The sequence below is a fragment of the Muscardinus avellanarius genome (genome assembly GCF_963383645.1).
Source record: "Muscardinus avellanarius genome assembly, chromosome: 1".
Classification (NCBI taxonomy): domain Eukaryota; kingdom Metazoa; phylum Chordata; class Mammalia; order Rodentia; family Gliridae; genus Muscardinus; species Muscardinus avellanarius.
In genome coordinates, this window is record NC_137786.1 from 97305850 (window position 1) to 97333827 (window position 27978).

Sequence of the window (27978 nt, forward strand, 5' to 3'; positions counted from 1 at the left end):
TCGCACTGTAAGGACATGCCAATGATGTCAGACTGTTCAGACAGAATATAGGATTAGAACTCATTTAAAGTTTCATCTAGAAGAAAAATTTCATATGGAAACTTTAACCCTATCATCTTGCCAATATGGTGACGTCAGATATCGTTATGTAGTCTAAACTTCTTGTAAGACATTTGTTCTTCAGGAACCAGCATGGAAGTGTGCATATTCTTACCATGCTAGCAACATTCTTTAGAATCCAAAACCTGTTACTGCATGTGAAGGAAGCTCTCCAACAACTTTATATCTGTTTAGACAATGAAAGCATGCAATAAATTATTCAGTCGAGCTGTAATAAATCTCACAGAGCATGGTATTGACTGTCATATACAGAAAAACTTGAAAAATACCTTGATGACATTAAAAAAATTATGAGTGTTATACATCTGCAATTAAAGGTTTAAACACAAGCCCAATGTGGTATTTCTTAAAAAACTGTCCCATTGGGATAGTTAATCTGATGTCATGTAAAAATTTAAGAATATAAAAATTAAGAGTATGAGTCAGATCATTGGGCATTCAAAACAATATCATTTGACCAATACTAACACCAAGAGCATGAAAGTGCTTCTTTATGGTGATTTTTAATGAAGTTTATTATTTTTTTGTAGTACTGGGGATGGAACCCAGGGACATTCTACCTCGAATCTATATCCCCAGCCCTAGTTTTTATTCTTTATTTTGAAACAGGGTCTCACTTAGTTGCAAAGGGCCTCACTAAGTATCTGAGGCTGTCCATGAACTGAGATCTTCCTGTCTCAACCTCCCAAATGCTGGAATTACAAGAGTGCACCACCATGCCCAGCTAAATCTATTCTTTTTTTCTTTCTTTTTTTTTTTTTTTGCGGGTCTGGGGATGGAACCCAGGGGTATTTGATCTCCCAGCTCTACCCCCTGCCCTATTTTTTATTCTTTATTTTGAACATGATCTCACTAAGTTGCGGAGGGCTTCACTAAGTAGCTAAGACTGTCCACGAACCATGAACCTCAGGTCTCAGCCTCTCAAATGCTGGGAATACAAGCATGCACCACCATGCCCTGCTTAAGTCTATTCTTTTAATAATTACTGCAGACAGGACTATGTATCAATGAAAATGTCTTGTTAAATTTTAATTTTAAAAATGCACAATATAATCACATTAAGCTAAAATAAATTTAAAACATAAGTATTCTTTTTAACAAATATTTTTTAATTTATTTTTAGCTTAACTTGAAGCTTAAATTGATCATATTAAGAGGACTTTGTTTTTAATTTAAAATTTAACAAGATATTTTCATTGATACATATTCCTGTCTGCAGTACTGATTGGGTCAGTTACTTTCATAAGTTATGATTTGAAATAAAGAGTACTTACTTTCACTGATCTAAACTTGTCTCAGTTTGTAAGACTTATTTCTTTGAGCCATTTCAAAAAACTGACAAGAGAATTTGGAGAGTCAAGCACTTCTGGTTGCCAGATGTGACAAATGCAGTGTCATAGCTGCTGCTTAACATCTGCCTCCCCAATTTTGTGCACAATTCTCTATTGACCAACCACAACTCAAGCCATATATGGAAAGAAGTTGAGAGCTGTTCCCACTTCCAAGCATTAATAATTCTATTACCTAATAGAACACTAGTCATCCATTAAATGCAGTGATAAAAAGTGACTTGAATTATTGCCTATAGACACCTATAGAATACAACTTTAGACAACTGAATTATTCTTATCATAGGATATATTAATGGAAATAAGGATTGTAGTGAGGTGGGCTTTTTGCTTACTTCTAAATGTACTTGAGAACTTGAGGACACAAAATTATGTTCTCGGAAAAACATATTTCCAAATGCTCCTCTTCCTGCTCGTCTACTTTCCTGTATCTCTACCTATAAGTAAATGCGACTTATGCTTTAAATGGCTCTCTCTGACCTGAGAAAGAAGAATTTTAAGAAAGACTATAGGTTGTCCTAAATTATGCTGGAATCTCCTGAGTTGGATCATTATGGTGTATAATAATATCTTTCATGGATGGCCCTGAAAGAGAGTGTTGAAGGGGACTCCTCCCTATGTTTGGTCTATTTATTTTCTCTTAAGAAGGTTGGTCACAGTTGTACCTTCATCCTGATGCCTGAGCAATGCCTAAGGGTTGGGCTGGGAGACCATAGACTTGTAAAGAACATGACTGAATGAACAATGAAAAGTAGGCCTGGGGAAGTGGAATAAAAACTTTTCTTTTCTTTATTTTTTATTTTTTATTTTTTTGGTAGTACTGGAGTTTCTGGAAACCCTTCTACCTCCGGGCTACACTCTCAGACCTATTTTTTATATATTTATTTGGAAACAGAGTCTCTTAAGCCAGCGAGGCTGGCTTTGAACCTGTGTATTTAATTGCTAAAATATGAATTCCACAGTTATAAGAAATTCAGTGTAGAATACATGACAGTAAATAAGACATTTTGCAGAATCATTCATAATTTTGGCATAAAATGTGATATAAGTAGAAAAATAATAATTCTATTACCAAATAGAACACTAGTCATCCATTAAATGCAGTGATAAAAAGTGACTTGAATTATTGCCTATAGACACCTATAGAATGCAACTTTAGACAACTAAATTATTCTTATCACAGGATATATTAATGGAAATAAGGATTGTAGTGAGGTGGGCCTCCCAAGCATGGGGATGACAAGCATGTGCCACCACACCCAGCTAAAAACTTGTCAAATGAGCACAGAGCATGAAGGTATTTTTCCCATGTGAATGCTTATCAAACAGCTATCTGAAAAAGGTATCTTATTATGCTAATAATAAGGTAGACAAGACAATCTGTTCTGTGGATATTAGTTAACTATTTAACTTGATAAATGGGCTTATGCATAAATTGGCCGTTCAGGCAGAGTTAGGAATTAGGTGTGGAGTCATCAAATGATTTTTCTACTAACTAATACTGATTTAGCTCTAGAAGCTGCTGAATGCATAATCTGCCAACAGCAAAGATCAACAATGAACCATTGATATACTATCATTCACTAGGGGGACCAGTCACTTGAGAGTGGCAGATCAATTACACTGGACCATTTCCATCATTAAAAGGAACATGCTGAACTTGGCGTGTTGGCGCACGCTTATAATCCCAGTACGTGGGAAGCTGAGACAGGAGGAATACAGGTTCACGGCCAGCCAGCAACTTAGTGAGACTATAACAAAATAGAGAATTAAAAAATAGGGCTGAAGTATATCTCAAAGATAGAATTCCCTGGGTTCCATCCCCAGTACTACAAGGAAAAAAAAAAAGGAACATGCTTTGCTGTCACTGGAATACAAATTACTTTTGATATTATTTTTCTACTTATATCACATTTTTATGCCAAAATTATGAATAATTCTGCAAAATGTCTTATTTACTGTCAGGTATTCTACACTGAATTTCTTATAACTGTGGAATTCATATTTTAGCAATTAAATTATGGCAATAGCTCATACTCATAAATTAACTTGCTTTATCATTTTCCTTTTCACTCTAAAGCAGGTAAGCTGAGACAATTTCAAGCAAAATCCCATTTTTTTTTATTGGTGCACTGTATTCATACATCATAATAGGATAAAAAAAAACTTTTGTAGACATACATGCACACATTGCACAGTCAGCCCCCACCCAATCCCCACCCCATTCTCTCCCCATTCCTCCTTCCCATGCTTGGCTTAGTGGTTGACATCTAGTATTATAGCAATTTATCCAAAATTAAAAATGATAATCTCTCATAACAGTTTCATTTGTCTGATACCAAGCTTTTGATGACTTAAATATAACATTTCAATATTTCTTTTTGCTTTCTTTCTTACCAGAGAATATTGTTTTCTTATTTTTGGGTGAAACTATCATATATTTATATATTTATTTTTCAGAAAAAAATCTATCCTAATATGGAATATGGACTCTAGATACCCAAAACAATCTTGAAAAAGAACAAAGCTAGAAGATATATATTTTCTGATTTCAAACCATATAAAGCTATAATAATTGAAACAGTGTAGTACTGTTCTAAAGGCAGATATATAAACCATTGGAGTTAAATAAAAGCCTAGAGCTAAATTCTTCCCTATATTGTCAAGTTATTTTTGACAAGGTTTCCACGAACATTTGGTGGTGGAAAAAATAATCTTTTAACTAAATATTGTTGAAAAATAATACTTACATGGAAAAGAATAAAATTGGACCCTTACCTAATCCTATATACAAATATTAACTCAAAATAGATAAAAGACCTAAATATAAATCTTTAGACCTAAATATAAATCTATAAACTTTTAGAAGAAAATCTGTGTCATAAAACCTCACAACATTGAAATTGGCAGTGATTTCTTGGATATGATTTCAATGGCACAGGCAACAGAAGAGTATACAAACTCCCTAAAAAATAAAAGAAAATATTGTATATCCAAAGACAATGTAAACAGAGTTAAAAGTTACTAATAGAATGGGATAAAATATTTTCAAATGCTATATCTGAAGGTATATTAATATTCCAACTAGACATCCTAAAAATTAACAACAATAAAGGCAAACAATACAATTTAGAGATAGGTAAAAGACTAACATAAATAATGAATCTCCACAGATAACCAATCTTAGTTGTGTGTTGGATGGAAAATCTTGTTTCTCTGGTTCTGGTGTGTGTTACCTATTTCTTCTTTGTAGTTAATCTCTTTGAGTATTTTCTCTAGCGCTGGTTTTGAAGACATAAATTCCTTCAATTGCTGTTTGTCATGGAAGCTTCTTATTTTTCCAACTAATTTGATAGAAAGTTTTGCTGGGAAGGAGATTTTTGGCTGGAAGTTGTTTTCCTTCAGAGTTTGGAATATGTTACTCCAAGCCCTTCTGGCTCTCATGACTTGGTTTGGGAAGTCGAGTGATTCTAATTGGTTTGCCTCTGAATGTCACTTGGTCCTTTGTTTTTGTTGCCTTTAAGATTCTCTGCTTGGCTTCCACATTGGTCATTTTGACAATTATATGGCATGGGGATCCTCTTCTCCAATCCTGTCTAAAGGGAGTTCTATACGTTTCCTGGATCTGTGTATCAACCTCTTTCTCTATGTTTGGAAAATTTTCTGCTATTACTTCCTTGAAGAGATTGTTGATCCCTTTGGTTTCACTTTCTTTTCCCTCCTCTATTCCAATTATTCTTATGTTAGGTCTCTTAAAATGGGCCCATATTTCTTCAATGTTAGATTCCTGCTGTCGGATATTTTTTTCTAGATTAGAAACTATGCATTCATTTTTGGAATGATCATCTTCTAAGAGCGAGATTCTGTTCTCTATGTGGTCTAATTGGTTGTTTGTGCTTTGAATTGAGGCCTCTACTTCATTAATTGCATCCTTTATCTCTTTTTGGCTCTCTCTGAGTTCTTTTTGAAGCACCTCTATTATTTCTACAGTTATTTTCCTGATTTGATCTTCTAGAAATCTCTGATCTTTTGTTTTATCGGGTTCTGATGTTGTGGGCTTGTGGGCATTCGTTGCTCCAGTGTTATTCCTCTTTCCCATGATTTCGGAAGTTTGTGCCTTCTCTGGGTTCTTCCCTTGGGTCACTATGACTTCGCTTAAGGTGCTATAGATCTTGAGTCTGTGGTATCTCAGACCCCACTACTCCTTTACTGGGTTGTATCACAGAGTCTCCGACCCAGGGAGTCAATAGAGGCTGCTTTAGACTATGGGGGGTGCCAGGTTGCACGTTCTCCTATGGTGTGATATCTCTGCCACCGCCACTCCCCCACTGGGTCAAGTCCCAGGGAGTGCAGTACTGGGATTTATCTTCTGTGGCCCTCAATTTGACTCACTGCTCTTGAGTTCGCAGATATAGCTGTACTGGACTCGGTGAATTCACTGCTGCTGCCTCCGGTGGCAATATGGCGCCGCTGCTACGCCCTCGGCCGTGAAGCTGGCGTATTTTTTCTTCTCTGGTTTTGAGTTCCACTCTGAGCCCCTGCAGCATGTGCTGAGCTCAGCCACTCGGAGCTTTAGATGCTCCCTGCGCAGAAAGATCCCGCCTGGCTGTTCCGCAGCGGCTCACCTCGGCTTGCTGTGGCCGTCCGGTGAATTCGCCGCTGCCGCCAGCCATATGGCACTGCTGCCGCGTCCTCAGGCGTGAGGCTGGTGTATCTCCTCTGTGGCTCTGAGCTCTGTTCTCAGTCTGCTTTCTCTCTGGAGCCTGGTGATTTTTTTGTTTCTCTGGTGATGGTGTTTTCTGGCTATGAAAGGCGCTGATTTTGTGGTAATGGAGATTGGTTGTTAGCGGGGCTCTTAAGCCCCGCTTTTCTCGGTCGCCATCTTCCCGGAAGTCTCACAATCCCATTTTTAATATTTAAATATGTCACTTTGAATAAAACATTTTGAAGGGCTGTGGTAATATCATCTAGAATACAGTATATTTTCTGAATTAGTCAAGTATAACCAACAGACACCAGAATATCAAGAAATTGAGAAGTTATATAAATTTATGTTAATATGAATATAATTGCATATATATTAAGACATTCTTTAATCCTCTATTCTATTTGTCTGCCAATTCAACTAAAACGTGTTATACTAATGGCATATATTACAAATGCATATCTAATATAAAATGTTGTTTGTATTTAATTAGTCACATATCCTTCAAACTGATCTTAAAATAAAATATGCCAAGCGTGGTGGTGCATGCTTGTAATCCCAGCATTCAGGAGGTGAAGACCTGAGGATAGCACACAGCCTCAGCTACTTAGTGAGGCCTTCTGCAACTTAGTGAGACCCTGTTTCAAAATTAAGAATAAAAAATAGGGCAGGGGGTATAGCTCAAAGGTTGAATGCCCCTGGGTTCCATCCCCAGACCAGCAAAAAAAATACACACACACACACACACACACACACACACACACACACACACACATATTCATATACATATACATATACATATACATATACATATATACAATTTCCAATCTTTTTTTTTTTTTTGCAGTGCTGGGGATGGAACCCAGGGGCATTTTACCTCTGACCTACACCCCCAGCCCTATTTTTAATTCTTTATTTTAAAACAGGATTTCATTGAGTTGCAGAGGGCCTCAATAATAAGTAGTAGAGGCTGGCAGCAAACCTGCAATCCTCCGTGTCTCAGCCTCCCAAATACTGGGATTACAAGTGTGCACCACCACACCTGTCCCACTTTTTTTCCTTTCCTTTTCTTCCTTTCTTTTCTTTTTTTTTTTTTTCCTTTTCTTTTTTTAGGTACTAAGGATGGAACCCAGGGGCATTCTACCTCTGAGCAACGCCCCCAGCTCTAATATTTTAATTTTTTATTTTTGAAACAGGGTCTTACTGAGTTGAAAGGAGCCTCACTAAGTAGCTGAGGCTGTCGGTGAACCATGATACTCCTGTCTCAGCCTCTGGAATGCTGGGATTACAAGCGTGCACCACCACGCTGGGCGCCTGTCACACTTTTTATTTTATTTTTTCTCATAGCATATTAAAGATGTTCCAGTATTTCTCATCTTCCATTGTCTCCAGTTAAAGGTTATCTGTCATTCATACTCATCCTCCTCTCCATGTGATGTGTTGTTTTCTCTGATTTTTCCATCCTAAGATTTCCTCTTTGCCATCTCTCTTCAATAGTTTGACTATGGTGTTCTCAGTCATGATTTTCTTTGAATTATTTGGGATTACTTGAGTTTATTGCACATACATGATTATGTTTCACACAAAATTTGAAAACGTTTAAGTTATTATTTGTTCTTTTTTCAGATATATTTTATCTTTTTCCTGTTCTTTGGGGATTCCAAATACATATATACTATCCAGCATTATAACTTTCTGTAAGCACCTGAGGCCCTATTTGGTTTTGCAAAATACATTTTTTCTATTTTCTAGTGTGGATAATTTCTATTGTTCTACTCTCAAATTCACTGACTCCTTATTTTATCTCTCGTATTTTGTTAGACTAATCCTGTAGTTTTCATTTCTGTGAAAGTTGTCATTTTTTTCTTTGTAGGATTTTCTTTTCTGTTGAAATTACAGGTCCAGTAATCATAGGCACGTTTTTATTTTAGTCATTAAACATACTTATAACAATTAATTTAATGTTCTTGTCTTTTAATTATAACAAGATCAGTTTCTTTAGACTGCTTTTTACATGGCTCATATTTCTGTGTTTGCACATATGGCTCATAGTTCCTTATTACATATTAGATGCTGTAGATTATAGCATGTAAAATCTGTATTTTGTTATATTTTTTTAAAGATTGCTGATTTTTGCTTTAGCAAACAGTTAACTTGGCTGTCTTGATTCAAAAACTTTATGAGCCCTGCATACACATCTTTTTAAATCATTGGTCAGTCTTTTTGGCCTCTCAGCTGTTGTCTTAAATTTGGATAGGGCCGAGATTTTGAATTTCAAAATCATTAAAAACTTTTCATTATGGTCTGAGAGTCAATTCTTTTACCTTCATCCTGGACAATATGACAATCTTAGAATATTTGAATTCCATCTGGCCACTCATTCTTTTATATGCTAATATTAATTCTTTCTATATTTTAAACACCAGATATACAGCAATTATAACTCTATACCCTCTGGATTACTTATATTACCTTATGTTTTTACCACAGTGTTGCTTCTTTATTCTGTTTTTGATTTCAGAATCTCTATCTGGAATTATCTTCTATTTGCTTTAAGTGTAACAATTAGGTATTTTTAAATTTCCTTTAGTGCGGTCTTTTAGTGGAAAGTTAAGTTTATTCAAAATAAATTGTTTGAAATCTTTTTCATTTTGAGTTTTTTTTTTTTTGGTTGGTTTTTCTGTGCATAGAATTCTAGACTTGCAGTTATCTTCCTTTGTTTAAGATGACACTGCAATACCTCCTCACTTCCATTGTAAGTGCTATATATCAGATTTAATAATAAATTTACTCTTTAGAAAGTAACCCTTTTATTTCTCTAGCTGACTATGAGGTATTTGTTGGGTCTTTTTACTTTCAGCAATTTACTATTACATCTCTATGCATGTATTTGTTATTTTCTTTGCTTCTAATTGTTTGGCCTTTCTTCCATACTTCTTGGATTTTAACTAAATATATATTATACCTTTACAATTTATGTTCTACATCTTTGCCTCCCCTGTATTCTTTTTTCTAATTATTGCATTTTCTATAGTTTCTTACAGCTCATTTGTGATTGCTCTTGTTATTCTTCAGGTATTTCTGAAGGTCACCTTAAATCTATTTTTTAATGAAGTAAAACAATATATAATTCTATTTACTTTCATGTATTATAATGCTTCCCTAACTATTACTACACTCCTCTATATTTCTGTGAATGTTAAAGAAGATTAAAAATGAACAGAAAGGATAAAGACTAAACCTCAATGTTTAAAAAAAAAATACTGATGTTGGTTACTCATATACACATGTAAAGAAAAGAAATACAGATGAGAAAATATTAACACCTAAAGTACTTCAGAATTTCTTAATTGGAGAAAACAAAGTTGGCATCTAGCTAAAGATTATTTATTAATGAAATTAGCACCCAGGTATCCTCACTAAAACATAATAAAACAACAGGAACAAAAAATAGAAAAATAACAAATATAAGAAACTGTCAAAACCAAAAGGCTATAAATAAAAGCATAAAACATAAGTGAAAATTAGAAGAAAAACAGCAAGGGCAATTTAAAACATGTAGAGCTTGGGAAGAGTCCAGAACCCTCTGAAAATAAAGTATAGATTATGAGGAGTGTACCAATGATCTCTTGTTTGTAAAATCGAAATCTGAGAGAGTAGGATGTCTGTAGACGAGTTACTGAATTTCATTTGACTTCAAATAAAGTCGGAAACTAGAAATATATGTAAATATACCACCTTTGCAAAGAGTGGACCTTGAAGGTGAAAAGGCAGAGGATAAAATGTGCCAATAGTTCTTTGGCTGGTTATTTGGGAAATAAATGTATAACTTCCTTAAGAACTCATAAAATGTAGAGATTTACTACCATACAGAAATAATTCCTGAACTTTGAAAAGAGACATGTATACACAAAACAGTATTATCCATGAAAGTGTTTAGGTAGAATTCAAGCATGGTGGTTCATTTCAATCCTCTGTCTCCCAAGCCATAGCATTTTTCAAAGAAGAACTGACTCTTTAAGAATGGACGCCATTCTAACAATAGTACTAATATGGAAAAAGCTTTCAGGGAAAGGAGGGATATGACAAATAAGAAGATAAGGAACATAAAACATAGAAACAAGAATGAGTTAGATAAAAATTCAAATACTTCATATAATATTAATACTGTCTTTGAAAATGAAAATGTATTTAGGAGTCTTTTTTCTGAAATAACAGCCACAAAATACTCAATAATGACATAAGTTGATTAAAAACAGATAAAAGGAAGCTCCCAAAAGACTCTAAACCAAACTACTACAATTAAAGGAAGTATTTATAGTTTTCTTATATTACAGGTCAATATACAAAAACAGATTTTTATACACTAACAGTATAATTTTTAATCACATTAATAAATACATTAGATAAATTTAATCAAAGATAAATGAAGTGATATTTTATGAAGAAAATTCTGAAAATTTATTAAAATATACAAAGGAAGACCTTAACAAATAAAAATGTTCATAAATAAGAACACTCATTATTATAAAGATATAATTTTTATCCAAATTTTAGTCAAATAATTTCAAAGTTTAATTTTATGAAATGTAAGATGATATTAAGTTTTAGATGAATTATCAATTCTGAAAAACAACAGTATTAGAACTCTATTGAATATCAAGAGCTTTTTATAAGGTTAAATTATGAATATTGTTGTAGAGTAGACAAGACAAAACAGACAACCAATAGAAAGACCTGAATATTTGTATAACAGTTTGGTGAATGATATAAATTGTATTATGATTAAATGAAGTATAATACAAAATATTCTAATGGGTAAGATATTCTCCCTTCACACAATTCACAGAATTAGAGTCCACAAAGTTAAAAAATAGAATTTTAAAAATAAATGTAAAGAAACATAATAAGCTATTTTTAGGACATTAATGTAGGGGTTTAAAAATAGGACTTGGCTGGACATCATGATACTCATTTGTAATCACAGCACTTGGGAGGTTAAGACAGGAAAGTCACAGGTTCGTTGCCAGCCTCAGCAACTTGTGAGGCCCTCAGAAACTTAGTGAGACCCTGTTTCCAAATGAAAACATAAAATAGGGCTGGGGGTGTAGCTCAGAGGTAGAATGCTCCTGGGTTCATTCTTTTATTCCTAGTACTACCCCCCAAAAAAGACTTGGAAAAATACTAAGTTACAGAAAGAGCAATACATTTTTCCACAATAAAATTTAAAATTTTGACAGCTGTGGTGGTGCATGTTTGTACTCCCAGTACTTGGAAGGGTGAGACAGGAGGATTGTAGGTTTGCAGTCAGCCCCAGTTACTTAGTGAGTTCTTCCACAACTTAGTGAGACCCTGTTTGAAAATAAAGTATAAAAAATAGGGCAAGAGATAAAACTTGGAGATGTTATACCCCTGGGTTCAATCCCTAGTAACATACACAAAAAATAAATAAAAATTTCTCTTTGAGAAAAAATATTATAATCAAAATGAAAAAAACAAGACCTTGGCTCTCACAAGATATTTTAAAATACATAACTGTCAAAATATTAGAATAAAATGCTTTTAGAAAATAAAATGAGGGAGATAAAAAATCCAAAAACTAATCAAAGTATATAAAGAGACAATTTATAATCAAAGCCAAATGGCTAGTGAAGACATTTTTATAAAGTACTCAAAAGCTGTCATAAAAATTATTACATATTGAGTTTCCATTCCACATCAAGTAGAATTAATACATCTGAAAACAAATACAGCAAGAATGTGAGAAAATAGAATCTCATATCTTGATGCTAGAAATATTAAGTTGATATAAGCCCTTTGAGAACCATTTATACCTCTTCAAGTTGGCATATGTATACCTCATGATTCAGCAATTTTGCTTACATATCCACAACTAGAAAAATTCTCTGAATAAAATATTTACTAAGATATTCAAGCAACACTGTTCATAATAGTAAAAAAATAAAATAAAAAAAAATTGACAGCCAGGCATGGTGGCGCATGCTTGTCATCCCAGCATTTGGGAGGCTGAGACCAGAGGATCACGGTTTACGGACAGCCTCAGCTACTTAGTGAGGCCCTCTGCAACTCAGTGAGAGCCGGTTTCAAAGTAAAGAATAAAAAATAGGGCAGGAGGTGTAGCTTGGAAGTCAAATGCCCCTGGGTTCGACCTCCAGACATTCAAAAAAAAAAAAATTGACAATCCCTACTTGTCCTTAGAGAGGGTACAGAATAAACTCTTTCTTTACAAAACTATGTAGCAGTTAAAATATATAAAAATAATTCTACGTGTATCACTGAAAATAACTTCTCTCAAACAATCAAGTAATTCTAATTTTTAAAAGTCAAATTGTTGGAGATATCAGTGTGCTATCCTTTTAAAAATTTTTGATTAAAAATTACATTACATTATCTTGTTTGTGAACAGAAATATCTGTAGTCATAGTTCATGAACATGTAAGGACATGAAATGTGATAGCATCAGGGTAGCAGTAGATTAATGAATGAGACACAGAAGAGAAACATGTGATTTTACCATAAAGTTTCTCTAAAAGAGATCTAAAGCAAGCATGTCAGGCTATTCACCGATCATTTCAATGGTATATATTTGCTAATGTATTGGGGGTCCTCAGGTAACAACTGTCTGGGCAAAAGCAACAACCAAAGAAAGAATTGGAAAGATATTAAGAGCTTGGGTGCCTCATGGCATTGTGGATTAGCCTATCAGTCTTGGAACTAGAATAAAGGTAAATGCTCATTTGGTTAAGTCATTTTTTTATACTTACAGGTTAAATTAAACCCTAACATATAGTTTAGTTCATGTGTAATATGTCTATCAGAATAAATTATATAAGAAAACATAGCTGTCTTGATGAAATGAACTGAAGGGTAATCTAATCAGTAAACATGAAAGTGGTCACAGGAGACAAATACTCTTGTTTTGGTCTGGTTTTTGTGGTGCAAGGGATTGAACCCAAGAGCATTCTACCTCTGAGCCACACCCCAGCCCTATTTTGTTTTTTATTTTGAAACAGGGTCTCACTAAGTTGCGGAGGGTCTCCCTAAGTTACTGAGGCTGATGAAGAACCTGAGATCCTCCTGTCTTGGCCTCCCAAGTACTGAGATTACAGGCATGTGCCACTACACCCAGCTTCTTGTTTTTTTTTTTTTTTTCATTCTATTGTCATATTTGAAGCTTTTTCATTGAAGATATTTATGTAATTCCAAAATTAAAAATTAGCATTTCTATGCTTTTTTTTTTTTGGTGTGGTATTGGGGTTCCTGGAAACCCTTCTACCTCCAGGCTATACTCCCAGACCTATTTATACTTTTTATTTGGAAACAGGGTCTCCTAAACCAGAGCAGCTGGCTTTGAACCTGCGTGATCCTCTTGTCTCGTCTCCCAAGCGCTGGGATTATAAGCGTGCGCCACCACGCCTGACTCCATGCTTTTTTTAAAATACGTGTGCCAGAACATTTTTGTCTTTCAAGTTGAGTCGATAAAAACTGGTGAACAAGTTTAGAAATTCATACAGTTTTAAGACTGGTTACTTACTCTAAAGTTATCAACTCATGCCAGGCATGGAGGCTGAGACAGAAGGATTGCAGTTCAGGAATAGCCTCAGCTACTTACTGAGGCCCTTTGCAACTCAGTGAGACCTTGGTTCAAAATAAAGAATAAAAAATAGGGCAGGGGGTGTAGCTGGAAGGTAGAATGCCCCTGGGCTCCAACCCCAATACTGCAAAAATAAATAAATAAATAAATAAATAAATAAATAAATAAATAAAAAGGAAAAGAAAAAGAAAAAGGGAAAAAAAGAAAATGTTATCAACTCAATCTCTCACTGAAACTCCTGCTGTCGGGGACACTGCTCTCTTCCCAGCGGGTTATGTTTAGAGCCATCTGAGAAGGATGCAGGGGCTGGAAAGAGCTACACTTTGTAGTCTTCTCCAACATTTTCAATGAGAACAAATATTTTTTAAGTCATTACTGAGAGCAGAAGACAAAGGGGGAAGCCCCTCTGAACGACACAGTGTACATAAGAGGCTTGCACAGAAATGGGGCTGAGCTACAAAGGCATGCAAGCTGACCCTGGTCTGAATGCTTATGTGGTCGGTCATTCTGAGAATCCTTAACTTACCTCAGTAGATAGCAGTACATTTCCTATAGCCTTTCTTCCCAGAAATACGAGCTACAGGTACATGATCTTCAGCTGGAAAAAAAGAAATTGTTCCTCTTTCAAATTACTCTCCCATGTTTACTAATTCAACAAACATGTATTGAATACCTCTAATGTCCCAGGCACTGGACTTAGCTTTGTGTAAGGGCATGAGACAAGCCAGGCATGGTGGCACACATTTGTAAGCCCCGTACTTGGGAGGCAGGTACAGGAGGATCGCAGGTTCATGGCCAGATGCAGCTACTTAGTGAGGCCCTCTGCAACTTAGTAAGATCTTGATTCAAAATAAAAAAGTAAAATAGGTCTGGGGGTATAGCTCGGAGGTAGAATGCCCCTGGGTTCAATCCCCAGTACCGCAAAAACAAGAGACCCTGGGAGTGGTGGCACAAACTTGTAATCCCCGCGCTTGGGAGGCGGAAACAGGAGGATCGTGCAGGTTCAAAACCAGCCTTGCTGGCTTAAGAGATCCTGTTTCCAAATAAAAATATAAAATAGGTCTGGGAGTGAAGCCCGGAGGTAGAAGGATTTCCAGGAACCCCAGTACCAAAAAATAAAATAAATAAAATAAAATAAAGGACTGGGAGTGTAGCTCAATGGTAGAATGCCCCTGGGTTCAGTCCCCAGTATCACCCTGCACACACACACACACACACACACACACACACACACACACACACACACACACACCAGAGGAGGGCTAAGAGTCTAGAGCAGAAGTGTCAGTCCAAGACAAAGTAAAACCAGTGCACTCTCTCTTCAGTGCACTCCTTTATTCAGGTATCACTAACCACAAGCCTTCTGAGGACAAACATCATGGTGACCACTGTAGGGAATGCACAGAGAGGAGAATCGTAAACCCTTTCCCTAGGACTAGGTACATAACATCAAATAATCCTGGCAAAGATCAGTATACGCTAAATGTCATAACAGATGTGCAAGTCAAGGACTAACAAGATAATGGGATATCTATTCTGTCTGGGCAACCTGAGAACCCTAAAAAAAGAGGTGGTATTTGAAGAAGAATGATTTTAACAGGAACAAAGGATGATTGAGAGAAGCAGGAACAAGAACACTAGGCTGTGCTACTGCCGGAAACACTGCGACACATTAGCCAAGCTGCAGCATGTGCTGAAGCAGTCAGTTGATGGATGGCAGGGGCACTGGGCACTTTGAGGAATCTTTAATGTTTAATATTTTACTACACGCTTGTAATCCCAGCTTTTGGGAGGCTGAGACAGGAGGATCGCAGTTTGCACACAGCCTCAGCTACTTAGTGAGGCCCTTTGCAACTCGGTGAGACCCTGTTTCAAAATAAAGAATAAAAAAAATAGGCTTGGAGGTAGAATGTCCCTAGGTTTCATCTATAGAGTGGTACTGGGAGTGGAAGCCAGGGACTTTTCTACCTCCGGACTATACTCCCTGACCTATTTTATATTTTATTTGGAAAAAGGCCCTCACTAAGTTGTCGAGAGCCTCACTCAGTTGCTGAAGCTGGCTTCAAACCTGTGCTATCCTCCTGTCTCAGCTACCCAAGAGCTAGGATTACAAACGTGAGCAACCTCACCCGGCAATAGATTATATTTTTAAAACATCTTTACAGAAAAACCTGAAGCAAATACAGAGAGATCTCATGTGCCCATACCCAGTTTCTCTTATTAACATCTATCTTTAGAATGGCATGCTTCTTACAATTAATGAACCAATGCTGAGAGCTGATATATTGTTTTTAATAAACCCTACCCTTGTTTTTTTTTTGTGTGTGTGTGTGTGTGTGTGTGGAGGGGGTCTGGGAATGGAACACAGGGGCATTAGTCCTCCGAGCCACACCCCGTACCCTATTTTTATTCTTTATTTTGAAGCAGGGTCTCACTGAGTTGCAGAGGGCCTCACTAAGTAGCTGAGGCTGTCCGCGAACCGCGATCCTCTGGTCTCAGCCTCCTGAATGCTGGGATTGCAAGCGTGCGCCACCACGCCCGGCGGCCCACCCTCGCTCTTTACTTACACTTTGGAAGGAAGTCTTTTTGTGCATACAAAGAATTTTAGAGAAGATTCTGCAATCAAACACTAGGATCTGTTTAAGTCTGAAAGACTTGAGGGATTTTTAGCAAACATCTGTTGTAACTTGAGCATGCTCCTGGAGGCCCCACTCTCAAATGGCTCATGAAATATCACTTTTAGCCAGATTGTCCTCCCCGAGGACCTGTGCGAAGTCGTTTCTCTCCAATGTTTGTCAACTTTCCAGTTAGGCTATTTTCATTTGGCAGCAGCTGAGCCGCCCTGCAGACTGACTCCCAGCGTGCGTAACTGGACACATGGGCCTTTCTCATCAGCCCACTCCTGCTCCAACTCCACATTCCACTGTGACGTCTCACAGAATTGCTGCCTTCCCAGCTCAGGTCTAGCTCTGGAGGCCTAGGCATGGCCAAGCCCCAGGGCTGCCTGGTCCTATGGAACACAGGATCTCTCCATGCTGTTTATTTTTTTACCATAGCCAAATAAGAAGTGACCTAAAACAAAGCAAATCAATTCTTTCCCCCCTCACCCTATGATCTGGGAACTGTAGGCCTTCTCCTCTCCTTAGGAGTCCCGTAGCAAACTGAGTGGACATAACTTTCTGCATTATTATTCATTGAAGAGGTAAGCCTTCAGGTCCTGTATCTTTTTCGCTCACTTATGACACAATGTTTTCTTCTCTGGGAGATAATTCTGAGATCCTGTTAAATACCTTGTCAAAAACCTGGGAGGAGCATTGTCAAACACATTTTTTTCCTTCCTACCTTTCTTACTTTACTTCTTCCTTCCTTCCTTCCTTTCTTCCTTTCTTCCTTCTTAGGGGTATGGGTATTGAATCCAAGTGCATTCTACCATGAACAACACCCACACACCTTTTTAAATTTTAAAACAGGGTCTCACTAAGTTGCTGAAGCTGTTCTCAAACCTGGAATCTTCCTGCCTCAGCCTCTCAAATATTGGAATTACAGGCATGCACCACTGTGCCCAGCTTCATTTTTCTGTTTCTTTGTGTGCAGAGAACACAACCAAAGCTGTCTAAAATGAAATATCCTCCTCTTCCTCCCCCTGAGTATTCACATCCATGCAAGTAAATCCTAGAGGATAGCCAGAAGTTTGAAGTTCGTGAAGCTCGAGATAAATGAGAATTGTCTCTGGATATATTGGATAATTTTTAGGGGCACAAAATATGATTGCATGCTGTCCCTCCTTCAAAAAATATTATTATTCCTGAAAGATGTGATACTTCTTCAGATGAACTAAATGTACTGGCCCTGCTCCTACCATCTAGCAACTTGATAATGAGACCAAAACATGAATAGCCTCTTGTGTGCAAATAGTGGTGTTATTTTTTCATTCTATATGTGGTCTTAGCAAGTAGTTGGCCCTGCTATCTAATGATTGGATATGGAGAGAAAAATACAGCAACAGAATAAATCTAAAATCAAATACTCAATGGCCCTTCTATCTAATGATGGCTTAGAGAGAGAAATCAGCTACAGAATAAATATAAAAATGAATATTCAGTTTCGATAGATTGTTTTTTCTTAACTTTTAAATGGTGTGACAGGATGTTAGTTACTGCCTCAGTTTCAGTTCAGGTGCCAGTACCTTGTAGCTCATGTATCAAAATCAGCATAAGACAAGTTCCCACACTGACAAAGGAAATGTGTCAGAATCATTACATAACTCCTGGAACCCTCCATGTAATCAAGACTATCACAAGACATTCAAGAGAGGGGGAGAAGGAAGCTGGAGGATTTCATAAGAGATGGCAGTTTCCTGTTAGTTTTCACTCTACTTCCAAACAGGGAATTGTGTAGTTTTACACTTTAGGATTTTTTTTAAAATGGGATCACATGGAGCGTTTTGAAATGAGTTACTTGTGGTTGGGAGATGTAGCATACAGGGGCATGATTCTCAACAAGAAAACACAAACCAGCTTTTGCAGCAATACAGAAATAGTCACATGGAGTTTGGTTTCTACTCACAGAGCTCAGTCAGGCTGATGGGCTTTTGGTGTCTTACTATGTTCATAAAATTTTCATAGTCCTCGCATAGAGAGGTAAAAGCCACATTTCTTTTGTTTGAATCTGAGCAAAGGTCTGTGACTGCTCTGACAATAAGATATAGAGGGAGTTACTTAGAGATAGTTTCTGGTTCACTTCCTCTCTTTTAGAAAATGTTTCTAAGGGCCCTGATCTTCCTGGTAAGTTGATTACCCTGAGACCACTGGGCTAGAGAAATATGGGTATCCACTCTGGATAAAAGTCAGCTTCTCAGAAATTTCCAACCTGAGCACTAGACATTTAAGTCTCACTCATTCCAGACCAGTCCATCCTCAACTGAATACCTCTGAACAAATTCTATGTGGATTCTGTGTGGAACAGGAGAAACTCACAGTTTGATTCTTATTTGAATTCCCAGTGCACAAAATCAGGAGATATAAGATTTTTTTATAGTGCAATTTGCTATATAGCAGTAGGTAACTGGAACAGCCCGCACATTTCCTGAGTGTTTCTCATGGGTCAGTTTATTTTAGCTGTGGTGTTAGCATTGGGTTTAAGGTTAGGCACAGAAGTGGCATCTGTCTAATAGGATCTCCTAAAAACGCAGATGGAGAGAAGTATGGAAAGAGTTGAAAATGACTGCCTAGAAAAGATATATCTGCCCAAGTCATATGTAGGACAGTTAAAGGGGCTCAACAGTGAATTCTGGGAAAGGCCTGGGAGAAAGCTTTATATGCTCTCCAGACCAGAGAACACAAAGCAGGCTTACTCGGAGAGAAACACAAGATCAAACCTCAGCTCCCTTCATATTGCCCTCTCCATTTTAATTACACATGCACACAGAAAGGCCACATTTTTAAGAGTGTGTGTTTTCAGGCTTATGGTGGTCGATAATATGGACCAGTGTGAGTGTTTCCAATTAGCCCTAAAGTTCCAGCGTGTGACTGCTTCCTTCCTCCACGACTTTCAGAGAAAGATGAAAAGTTTTCAGAGCAATGAACTCGGGGAAATGACCTTTCATGAACTTGAAGCTCTTTTTAAAATCTGAAAGTCTGGACCTAAAGCAGAAAAAGATAGGGCTTTGGAGTAAAAATGATAGACATGATGAGAGGAATGACTAACTCCAAAGATGGCTTCACTTAAGTGAAAGCATTTTAAGATTAAACAAAAATCTTATCAGAAGACCCCAGAAAAACTCTAATTTTCATTAGTAGCTAATAAAAGTATATACCACAGAACACCGCTCACTTTGATTGTATTCATACTTTTGGCCTGGGTTAAGGGTTTTAAATGGGACACTGTCTGTGCCAGCTTCATTAAAACAAAATATCTGTGCTGGGCATGATGGGCATGCTTGTAATCCCAGTACTTGGGAAGCTGAGACAGGATGATCACAGGTTTGCAGCCAGCCTCAGCTACTTAGTGAGGCCTTCTGCAACTTAGTGAGACTTTGTTTCAAAATAAAAAATAAAAAATAGGGCTGGAGGTAGAATGCCCCTGGTTTCCATCCCCAGTACCACAAAAATGAATTAATTAATTAATTTGTATGAAGAAAAAGAATGAGCAATACAGAAAAACCAACAAGCTTGAAGCTAACTTAGAGTAGAAAAAGTAGACAATAGACTATTACATCAGCTTCACAGTTTTGAATATTACACACACCTGGGAACTCCAGTTAATGGGTTGAGACATTGCTTGTGATTATAGTGATTCTTGCCTAAAAGTTGTCAACAGTTGATGCGACTATCAGAAGTTTTCTTTAGCCAAAGGAATATTAGCCCTTTTAATAAAGTTTAAGAATATGGAGAAAGATGAATGTTGCATTTTGTTTAGCTAAATTACTGGTTAAGCTTTTTAGTTACTGAATTATGGAAAATAGTTGTGTTTATGTCACTCAAGTCCCTTTGGCATATGCAACACTAGTAAGTAGATTACTGTTGGGTATATATGTAGTAGCTAAGTGTGGTTTAGATGCCTCATGGTGAATATATGGACTGAATATGCAGTTATGTTATATAGAATAGGATTTCAGACTCTAAATGTTTATATTTACCTCAAACACTTTATCTAAAAAAAAAAATACAACTTTTCCACAGAAATTCTGAGTGATAAATCTGATCAGGTTGCCTTGCTCGTAACTAAGTCTAAAAGACAAATTTAGTTCTAAGCTCTCTTAGCAAGCAGTTTACACTTTATGCTATTTACTTTGGGAAATGTTTGATCTTGACTTCACTTTAAGAACATATGTTTATTTTCACATAGTTTTTCTATGGTGTATACCTTTCTTGAAAGCTAGCCTATTGATAGCAGTAGAGCTTAAGACAGATCTTGACAATCTGGATTCAAAACCCAGCTCTGGAGAGCTGAAAACATCCCAGGTCACACGCCTGCTGAAACGTGACCCCTCCTCTTTCAGGTGTGGGGAAGTCCTGTCTCCTCCTGCAGTTCACAGACAAAGTGGTTCCAGCCTGTCCACGACCTCACAATAGGTGTGGAGTTTAGAGCCCGTATGGTCAATTTGATGGAAGACAAATCAAACTGCAAATCTGGGATACGGCTGGGCAAGAATCCTTCTGTTCTATCAACCAATCCTACTACAGGGGAGCAGCTGGAGCATGGTTAGTGTAAGACATCACCAGGCGTGAAACCTCCACTCATCTGAGCTCATGGCTAGACGATACCCGCCAGCACTCTAGCTCCAACGTGGTTATTATGTTGGTTGGGAATAAGAGTGACCTAGAGTCCCACAGGGATGTGACGAGAGGAAGGAGAGGTCTTTGACTGGGAACATGGACTTAGTTTAATGGAAACGTCAGCCAAAACCACCTGCGATGTTGAAGAAGCCTTTACTTAACACAGTCAAAGAAATATACAGGAAGATTCAGTAAGTTTTATTTTATGTCCACAAATGGCATCAAGATTGGGCCCCAACAGTCAATTTCAACATCAGTGGGATCCAGCACTTCCCAGTGGAACTGTTGTGACATAGGGTTTGATTCTGGCTGCTGCTGACCATTTGGCTTGAACATTTTTTTTCCTTCCTGAAACAGCTTTAGATCAATAGGCTTAAAGAGGTCTTACTTGCTTTGGCTAAGAACAGCCTCTTTTCAAAGTATGCTTTGCCTTTCCACCTAAAGACCATGGGAGAACTGGGGCTTTTACTGACCTGTTTTTCTTCAGGGATGTGAGTCTTCCCTATAGAGATTAGGGGATATATAGATTCATCCTCATTTTAATATCTAAAGTGTTAGGATCCAAGTTGATTGTCATGGTAGTTCACAAATAAACAATTTAATATTCATATACAATCTGCTCCCCACCAAAAGTTAATAGCAAGTCAAGGGCATTCCACTTGAACACTAAGATATAGATGGTCTTTGGACAGGACATCTCTGTCTAGGAATTTTCTTGAGTTTTTACTTCTTTTGCTTTGGTGATCTATTTGCCAGTTCGGAATAGTTCTTGCAGAAGGCAGTTCAATCTATTTGCTTATGGAAGCTGAGTGCTTCTCCACTATCCCATTACTAATTTCTGTCTCTTAGAGTAACTGCCAAACTTTTGAGAGCAGTGAAGTTGGTCCTGCACCCATAGCCACGGATCCTTACCTAAAGAAGGGATTCATTCCCTGTCGATTTTGTTTTAGGGACCAGATCTAACATTGCAGCATCTTTCACTAAATTGATCTCTACAGTTTCTTTACCCTGACTTCTTAATTAGACCTATTTGGGCTTTCTGCTCTAATTAAGCTAATCTATTTATTGAATACAACATATGTATTCCTACTTTTGTACCTTTGCACATGCTTTATTCTTTACTAACATTATATTTAAAAATCCAACATTTTTACCATTAGGAGGCCTCCAGTGACTGACCTAGGGACTTCTATGCAATTCTTGACACAGAACCCCTTAACATTCCTATATTGGCTATTCATATACATATTTATTTGTACGTGTGTTGTTTTGTAAATGTGTTTTGTAGTTCATTTATGTGCAGAATCTATCTCTTCAAGTAGGTTTAGGCTCTGTGAGAGCAGAAGCCATGTCATCCCTCACCATTCCTTTACAGGTACGTAGTGCTACTTATTAGGTGAACATTGAATTTGAACAACACACTTAAAACTTGGCATTTATTTTAGAAGAAGCAAAAGGCCTTAGGTCTTAGAGTCATCTCTTCATGATCTATCTCAGTCTTTTCCCATCCATTTACCTGGGTTCTGTACTGCTCTTGTCCTCCCTGTCTCCATTCTGTGCAGTATGGAGTAAGGCTGGGTACTTGTCTAGCCCTGGTTCTTTTCAGAGCATGTACTACTTTCTGGGGGTAGATGCTATCTTTTTTTATTATTATTATTACTGGGGATGGAACCCAGGGGCATTCTACCTCCTAGCTATATCACCAGCCCCATTTTTTCTTTTTTATTTTGAAACAGGGTCTCACTGAGTTTGCAAAGGGCCTCACTAAGTAGCTGAGGCTGGCCATGAAGCAGAATCCCCTTGTCTCAGCCTCCCAAATGCTGGGATTACAAGCTTGCACCATCACACCTGGCTTCTATTTTTTTCCTTGATATCTTATTCTCTTCCACAGCACTGAGGTCTCATGAATTTTTCTAATTTTTGTTGCTAATAAATTGTTCTATTATTAAATATATGCATATATAAAAACCACAGCTCTGCCACTTACCATGTGATCTTGGGCTCTAGCCTTTCTATGTTTGTTCTCTTATTTTTGAAATATAGATAATAATAACAATAATAATAATAATAATAATAATAATAATAATAATAGTATATGTCTCATAGGGCAATTGTAAGGGTTAAATTGATATTAAAGTAACAAGTACAGCAATAACTAGCACTTAATTATAAATTAACCATTATTAACAGTGATGATTATGGCCTCCAAAAATACGGATTCCAGGTATCATGGGGTTTCAAACCTATGGAATTTGGGGATCCTCTTATGAGTAAAACAAAAAAAATTATAAACATAAAATCAGAGATATAAGTAGGTGACTCTCTGTACTCTGAAAACTTTAGACAAATGCTTTATTAATCTATTAAGTCCCAAGTTTTAAATTCTGAGAACCTAATAATTATTTCAAAGTAACCATAATGGTATATTTATTGTTCAATTTCTGCTCAAGTTCAGCCTTGGAAATTTAATAAGGACCTGTCCCAAATCTTAAAAAGAAAAAGGCTTGTGGTAGCATACTTGCCTACCATGTATGAAATCTTAGATTCAATCCCAAGTACAACCATACAAAAATACTGATGCACAGGAAAAATGGTTGAATTAACTTGAAAGTGAATTTTTATTCAATTTAAAGGTTTGTGTTGGTATTGTTCTTGTTTGTTTGTATAGGGAATAATGACAAATTCTCTCAGTAGGATCACGCTTGAGACATTTGAGGAAATCGCTAGAGAAAACAGTTTTCTCAGTTCAACAAATTATTATATGCTTGGTTGATTTCTAGGAAGTTGACTCACAAAACCATAATCCTTAATCCTCTTTTGTATTTCCAATGTTATTTTCTTGATTCAGCTCCTTGTCATCTCTCACCTAAACAATCAAAATAATGTATCCAGTTTCCCTCAGAAAAGTGTCTTCTACTATACACCCTTCTTCACATATTCTCCAGATCTATTTTTGAAAATACAAATCTGATTATGTCTCTTAGATTAATATCTTAATATAATCATGTTTCTTCCTAGGTCATACAAGTTTGTCATCAGAAAGATCTCCAAATTCCTTTATATGGCACACAAAAGCTCGAAAACTCTTCGATATGACAAAATTTGTCCCCATTCCCCAAATAGACTATCAGATTTCTCTTCTATGTCTCCACTTTTTTTATGCTCTCTGAAAACACTATGACTTATTCTTTTTTATTCTCTCTCTCTCTCTCTCTCTCTCTCTCTCTCTCTCTCTCTCTCTCTCTCTCTCTTTGGTGGTACTGGGGTTCCTGGAAACCCTTCTACCTCCAGGCTACACTCCCAGACCTATTTTATATATATTTTTTGGCAACAGGGTCTCTTAAGCCAGTGAGGCTGGCTTCGAACCAGCACAGTCCTCCTGTTCTGCCTCCCAAGCACGGGGATTACAAGCGTGCACCACCACGCCTGCCTGACTTATTCTTCAAAACTCAAATTTTGCTTCTTCTGAATGCTTCACCACTTCTCAAAATGAATTCATCATTTTGAAATGAATTCTCTCTGTGCTCCCATGGCCCTTTCATAGGAGGTTATGTTGTGTTACATTTGTTTATATATGAGTAGTGGTGGTGGTGGTGGTGGTGGTGGCGGCAGCGATGGTGTGTGTGTGTGTGTGTGTGTGTGTGTGTTCATGTTTGAGCTGCTGCTTCTTGTTCTTGTTCTTCTTGTTCTTGTTCTTCTTGTTCTTGTTCTTCTTGTTCTTCTTGTTCTTCTTGTTCTTGTTCTTCTTCTTCTTCTTCTTCTTCTTCTTCTTCTTCTTCTTCTTCTTCTTCTTCTTCTCCTCCTCCTCCTCCTCCTCCTCCTCCTCCTCCTCCTCCTCCTCCTTCTTCTCCTTCTCCTTCTTCTTCTTTTTACAGTACTAGGTATGGAACCCAGGGGCATTCTACCTTCGAGTTACAACCCCAGCCCTATTTTTTATTCTTTATTTTGAAACAGGGTCTCACTGAGTTGCAAATGACCTCACTAAATAGTTGAGGGTGGCCACAAACCACAATCCTCCTGTCTCAGCCTCCCAAAAGCTGGGATTACAAGTGTGCACCACCACACCCAGCTAAGTTTGAACTTCTTAAAGGAGGAGCACTGCCTTTCATTTTTTTTTTTATTAGCCCTAAGACCTAGAATGTGCCTGGCTTATTATCTGGCTCTTGGTAGATATTTGTGGTGTGGCTGAATGAGTTTTAGGCTAGTAGGTTAAATTTAGAAAATCTTAACAAAAATAATACAGCAGAACTGGCTAGAAAAAAAAATCCCATGAGCCTGTTAGTTCATTTTCTTCCCTATGGTTTGTTGAATCAGAAATCAGACATGCATGATTGTATGATAGAAAATCCAAAGCTGGGCATGGTGGCACATGCTTGTAATTCTAGTATCTGAGAGGTTGAAACAGGAGGATCAGGGTTTATGGACAGCCTCAGCTATTTAGGGAGTCCTTCTGCAACTTAGTGAGACCTTGTTTCAAAAATAATAAAGAATGTAAAATGAAGCTGGGGGTGTATCTCAGAGGTAGAATGCCCCAGGGTTCCATCCCCAGTACTAAAAAAAACAAACAAAAAAGAATATCCAGGTATAAAAGTCAGCTCCATCACAAAAATACAGCTTACAAAATGTCCAAAAACCTCACAGTAATCAGTCAGAGATTTATTTCTTGTTGCAAGACTTTGGGGCTGCATAGTATATTATTTACCATTGAATTACTTATGGTCATTACTTTAAGCCTTTGGGTATTATTTCCTTTTTATAAAAGATTAAAATTATTCTGATGATACAACTTAGTATCATCAGAATATATATTAAAATAATATCTTAGAATGAGATAGAATTTAAAATAATAAAGAATTTAAGAACTATGCTATAAAGAATAAAACTTTGTGGAATGTACCTAATACATGCTTCTTAAATCATTAATGGGTTATCTTCATTCTGAATATGCAGCCAGTAGTAAACTCATCTAAATTGGTATTTTTTTATTTTAAAAAGTTTTTATTCACTTTGATCAGGGAAAAGTACAATCTCAATGTCAAATTGTCACCTAATCATAAAACTTGAATTTACAGGATTCACTACTCTACTGAACCTATTGACAACACAATTTGAAATGATTTCCCTTCAATTTCCTAAGGTTGCAATTTTGAAAGAATAAACAAGTCTCTTGCAATAGGAAAGGCTGGTACTTTGCCATAGCAAAACAAGGGCTGGGCAGTAGGACTTGGTATCCCGTTAAATACAAATATCCTTGGAAAAAAAGTTGTAGGCATTAAATAAAGAACATATATTTAAAAATTCCAAGGGGAAGATATCAGCGTTAAAAGCTTACACTGTGTATGAGCTCAACTACTCTGCATGTGAACACATATGCCAACCTTAGCAGCTACCAGAATTATGGAAACAAAGTAACCAAAATCCAACTACACTGAATCTAAAATCCAAAGCTTACTGAATTACAGTAAGTCTTTAAAAACCTAAAAATCTTTTCAAATGTGCCAGGAAGATCCACTGTAATGAATCACACTTTGACCAACATTAACCTAACTGTTCCTTCCTGTCTCAATATGGAAACGCTTTACTACCCAGCTCATGCACTAACTGCCCTAAAAGTGAAATTCAATAGCATGACTTCCTAAGAACTCACATGTTAACTCTTAACATAGCTTCCTAAGAATGCCAGTAGAAACACTTTGCTCAGTCTAACAGTGGCCATGACATGTTAACAGTATACAACTACTTCATGTCACCATTGACCAAATCTTTCCTTATAGCTACTTTCAGTGGCAATGAAACCATAAGATCCTACCAGTTTTTACAATGTTTTTCCTTGTGCGTATCTAAAATTTTTTTAAAAAAAATTAAAGTCACTGGCATTATGACTAGCCAGTCTTTACAATACACCATTTATAAAAACTTTTAAAGTCAAATTAATCGTGAAACTTCACATGCCTTGCTAGAGGCAGGAACAAAGAACTATTAAACAAGCCTCAGGGCTTATAATGCTAAGCAAGCACTCTACCACTGAGTTAACATACCCAGCTCAAGCACTTTTGTTAAAAATACAATCTATAAACATAGTCTACTAGAAAGCTTCCACTAATCATACTACTATGACTTAGTTTTTGAGACAAAAACTCCAGATATCCAGAGGGAAAAGAAAATCATTCAAAGGTGTGACAGAAGCCTGAGTTAACAGAGAAATGAATCCTTAAGAGCATAGAGCACAGAGCACACCAGAAAATGGGGAACAGGGTAGTACTGTGGCTGTCTATTTATAAAAGACCACAGTTTCTCCCTATAGACAAATATTCCCTACAAAAAAAAAAAACCCTTAATTATTGCTTATTTAAAATTACATTTTTTTTTTTTAAGCCGGGCATGGTGGCGCACACTTGTAATCCCCGCGCTTGGGAGGCGGAGACAGGAGGATCGCGCCGGTTCGGAGCCAGCCTCCCTGGCTTTAGAGACCCTGTTTCCACATAAAAAACAACAACAACAAAAAAGTTAAAAAATAGGTCTGGGAATATATCCCGGAGGTAGAAGGGCTTCCAGGAACCCCAGTACCACCAAAAAAAAAAAAAAAAAGACATTTTATTTTTTTACATAGCTATGTTATACCTGATACAGAAAAACAATCACATAAGGAAGCATTTATTTGAGGTTTAGCATGAAATCATACAAATAAAATTTGTATAAACACAAATCCACATTGAGTCATAACACAGACAGCAAAGGACAAAAGTAAAAGCAGAAAACTAAATGGCAGCTATATACAGTTGGACGGTTGTGACTTGTACACTAGAAAGTCTTTTACAAAATCATCATCTTAGATCAACAGAAGCCCAGTCTTCAGTGTCATCCTGCAAGCTGGTTTTCTTTAGCATCTCCTGTTTTCTCCAATGTCCTCCT

General features: G+C 36.9%; 1 pseudogene across 1 annotated transcript; it reads left to right on the forward strand.

Annotated features, from left to right (window-relative positions):
• The first annotated feature begins 18980 nt into the window (after positions 1–18980).
• LOC308272658 (ras-related protein Rab-2B-like) lies at positions 18981–21385 on the forward strand (annotated as a pseudogene). The gene is made up of 2 exons: positions 18981–19278; positions 20790–21385. The product of its transcript is annotated as a ras-related protein Rab-2B-like (transcript).
• The last annotated feature ends 6593 nt before the right edge of the window (positions 21386–27978 follow it).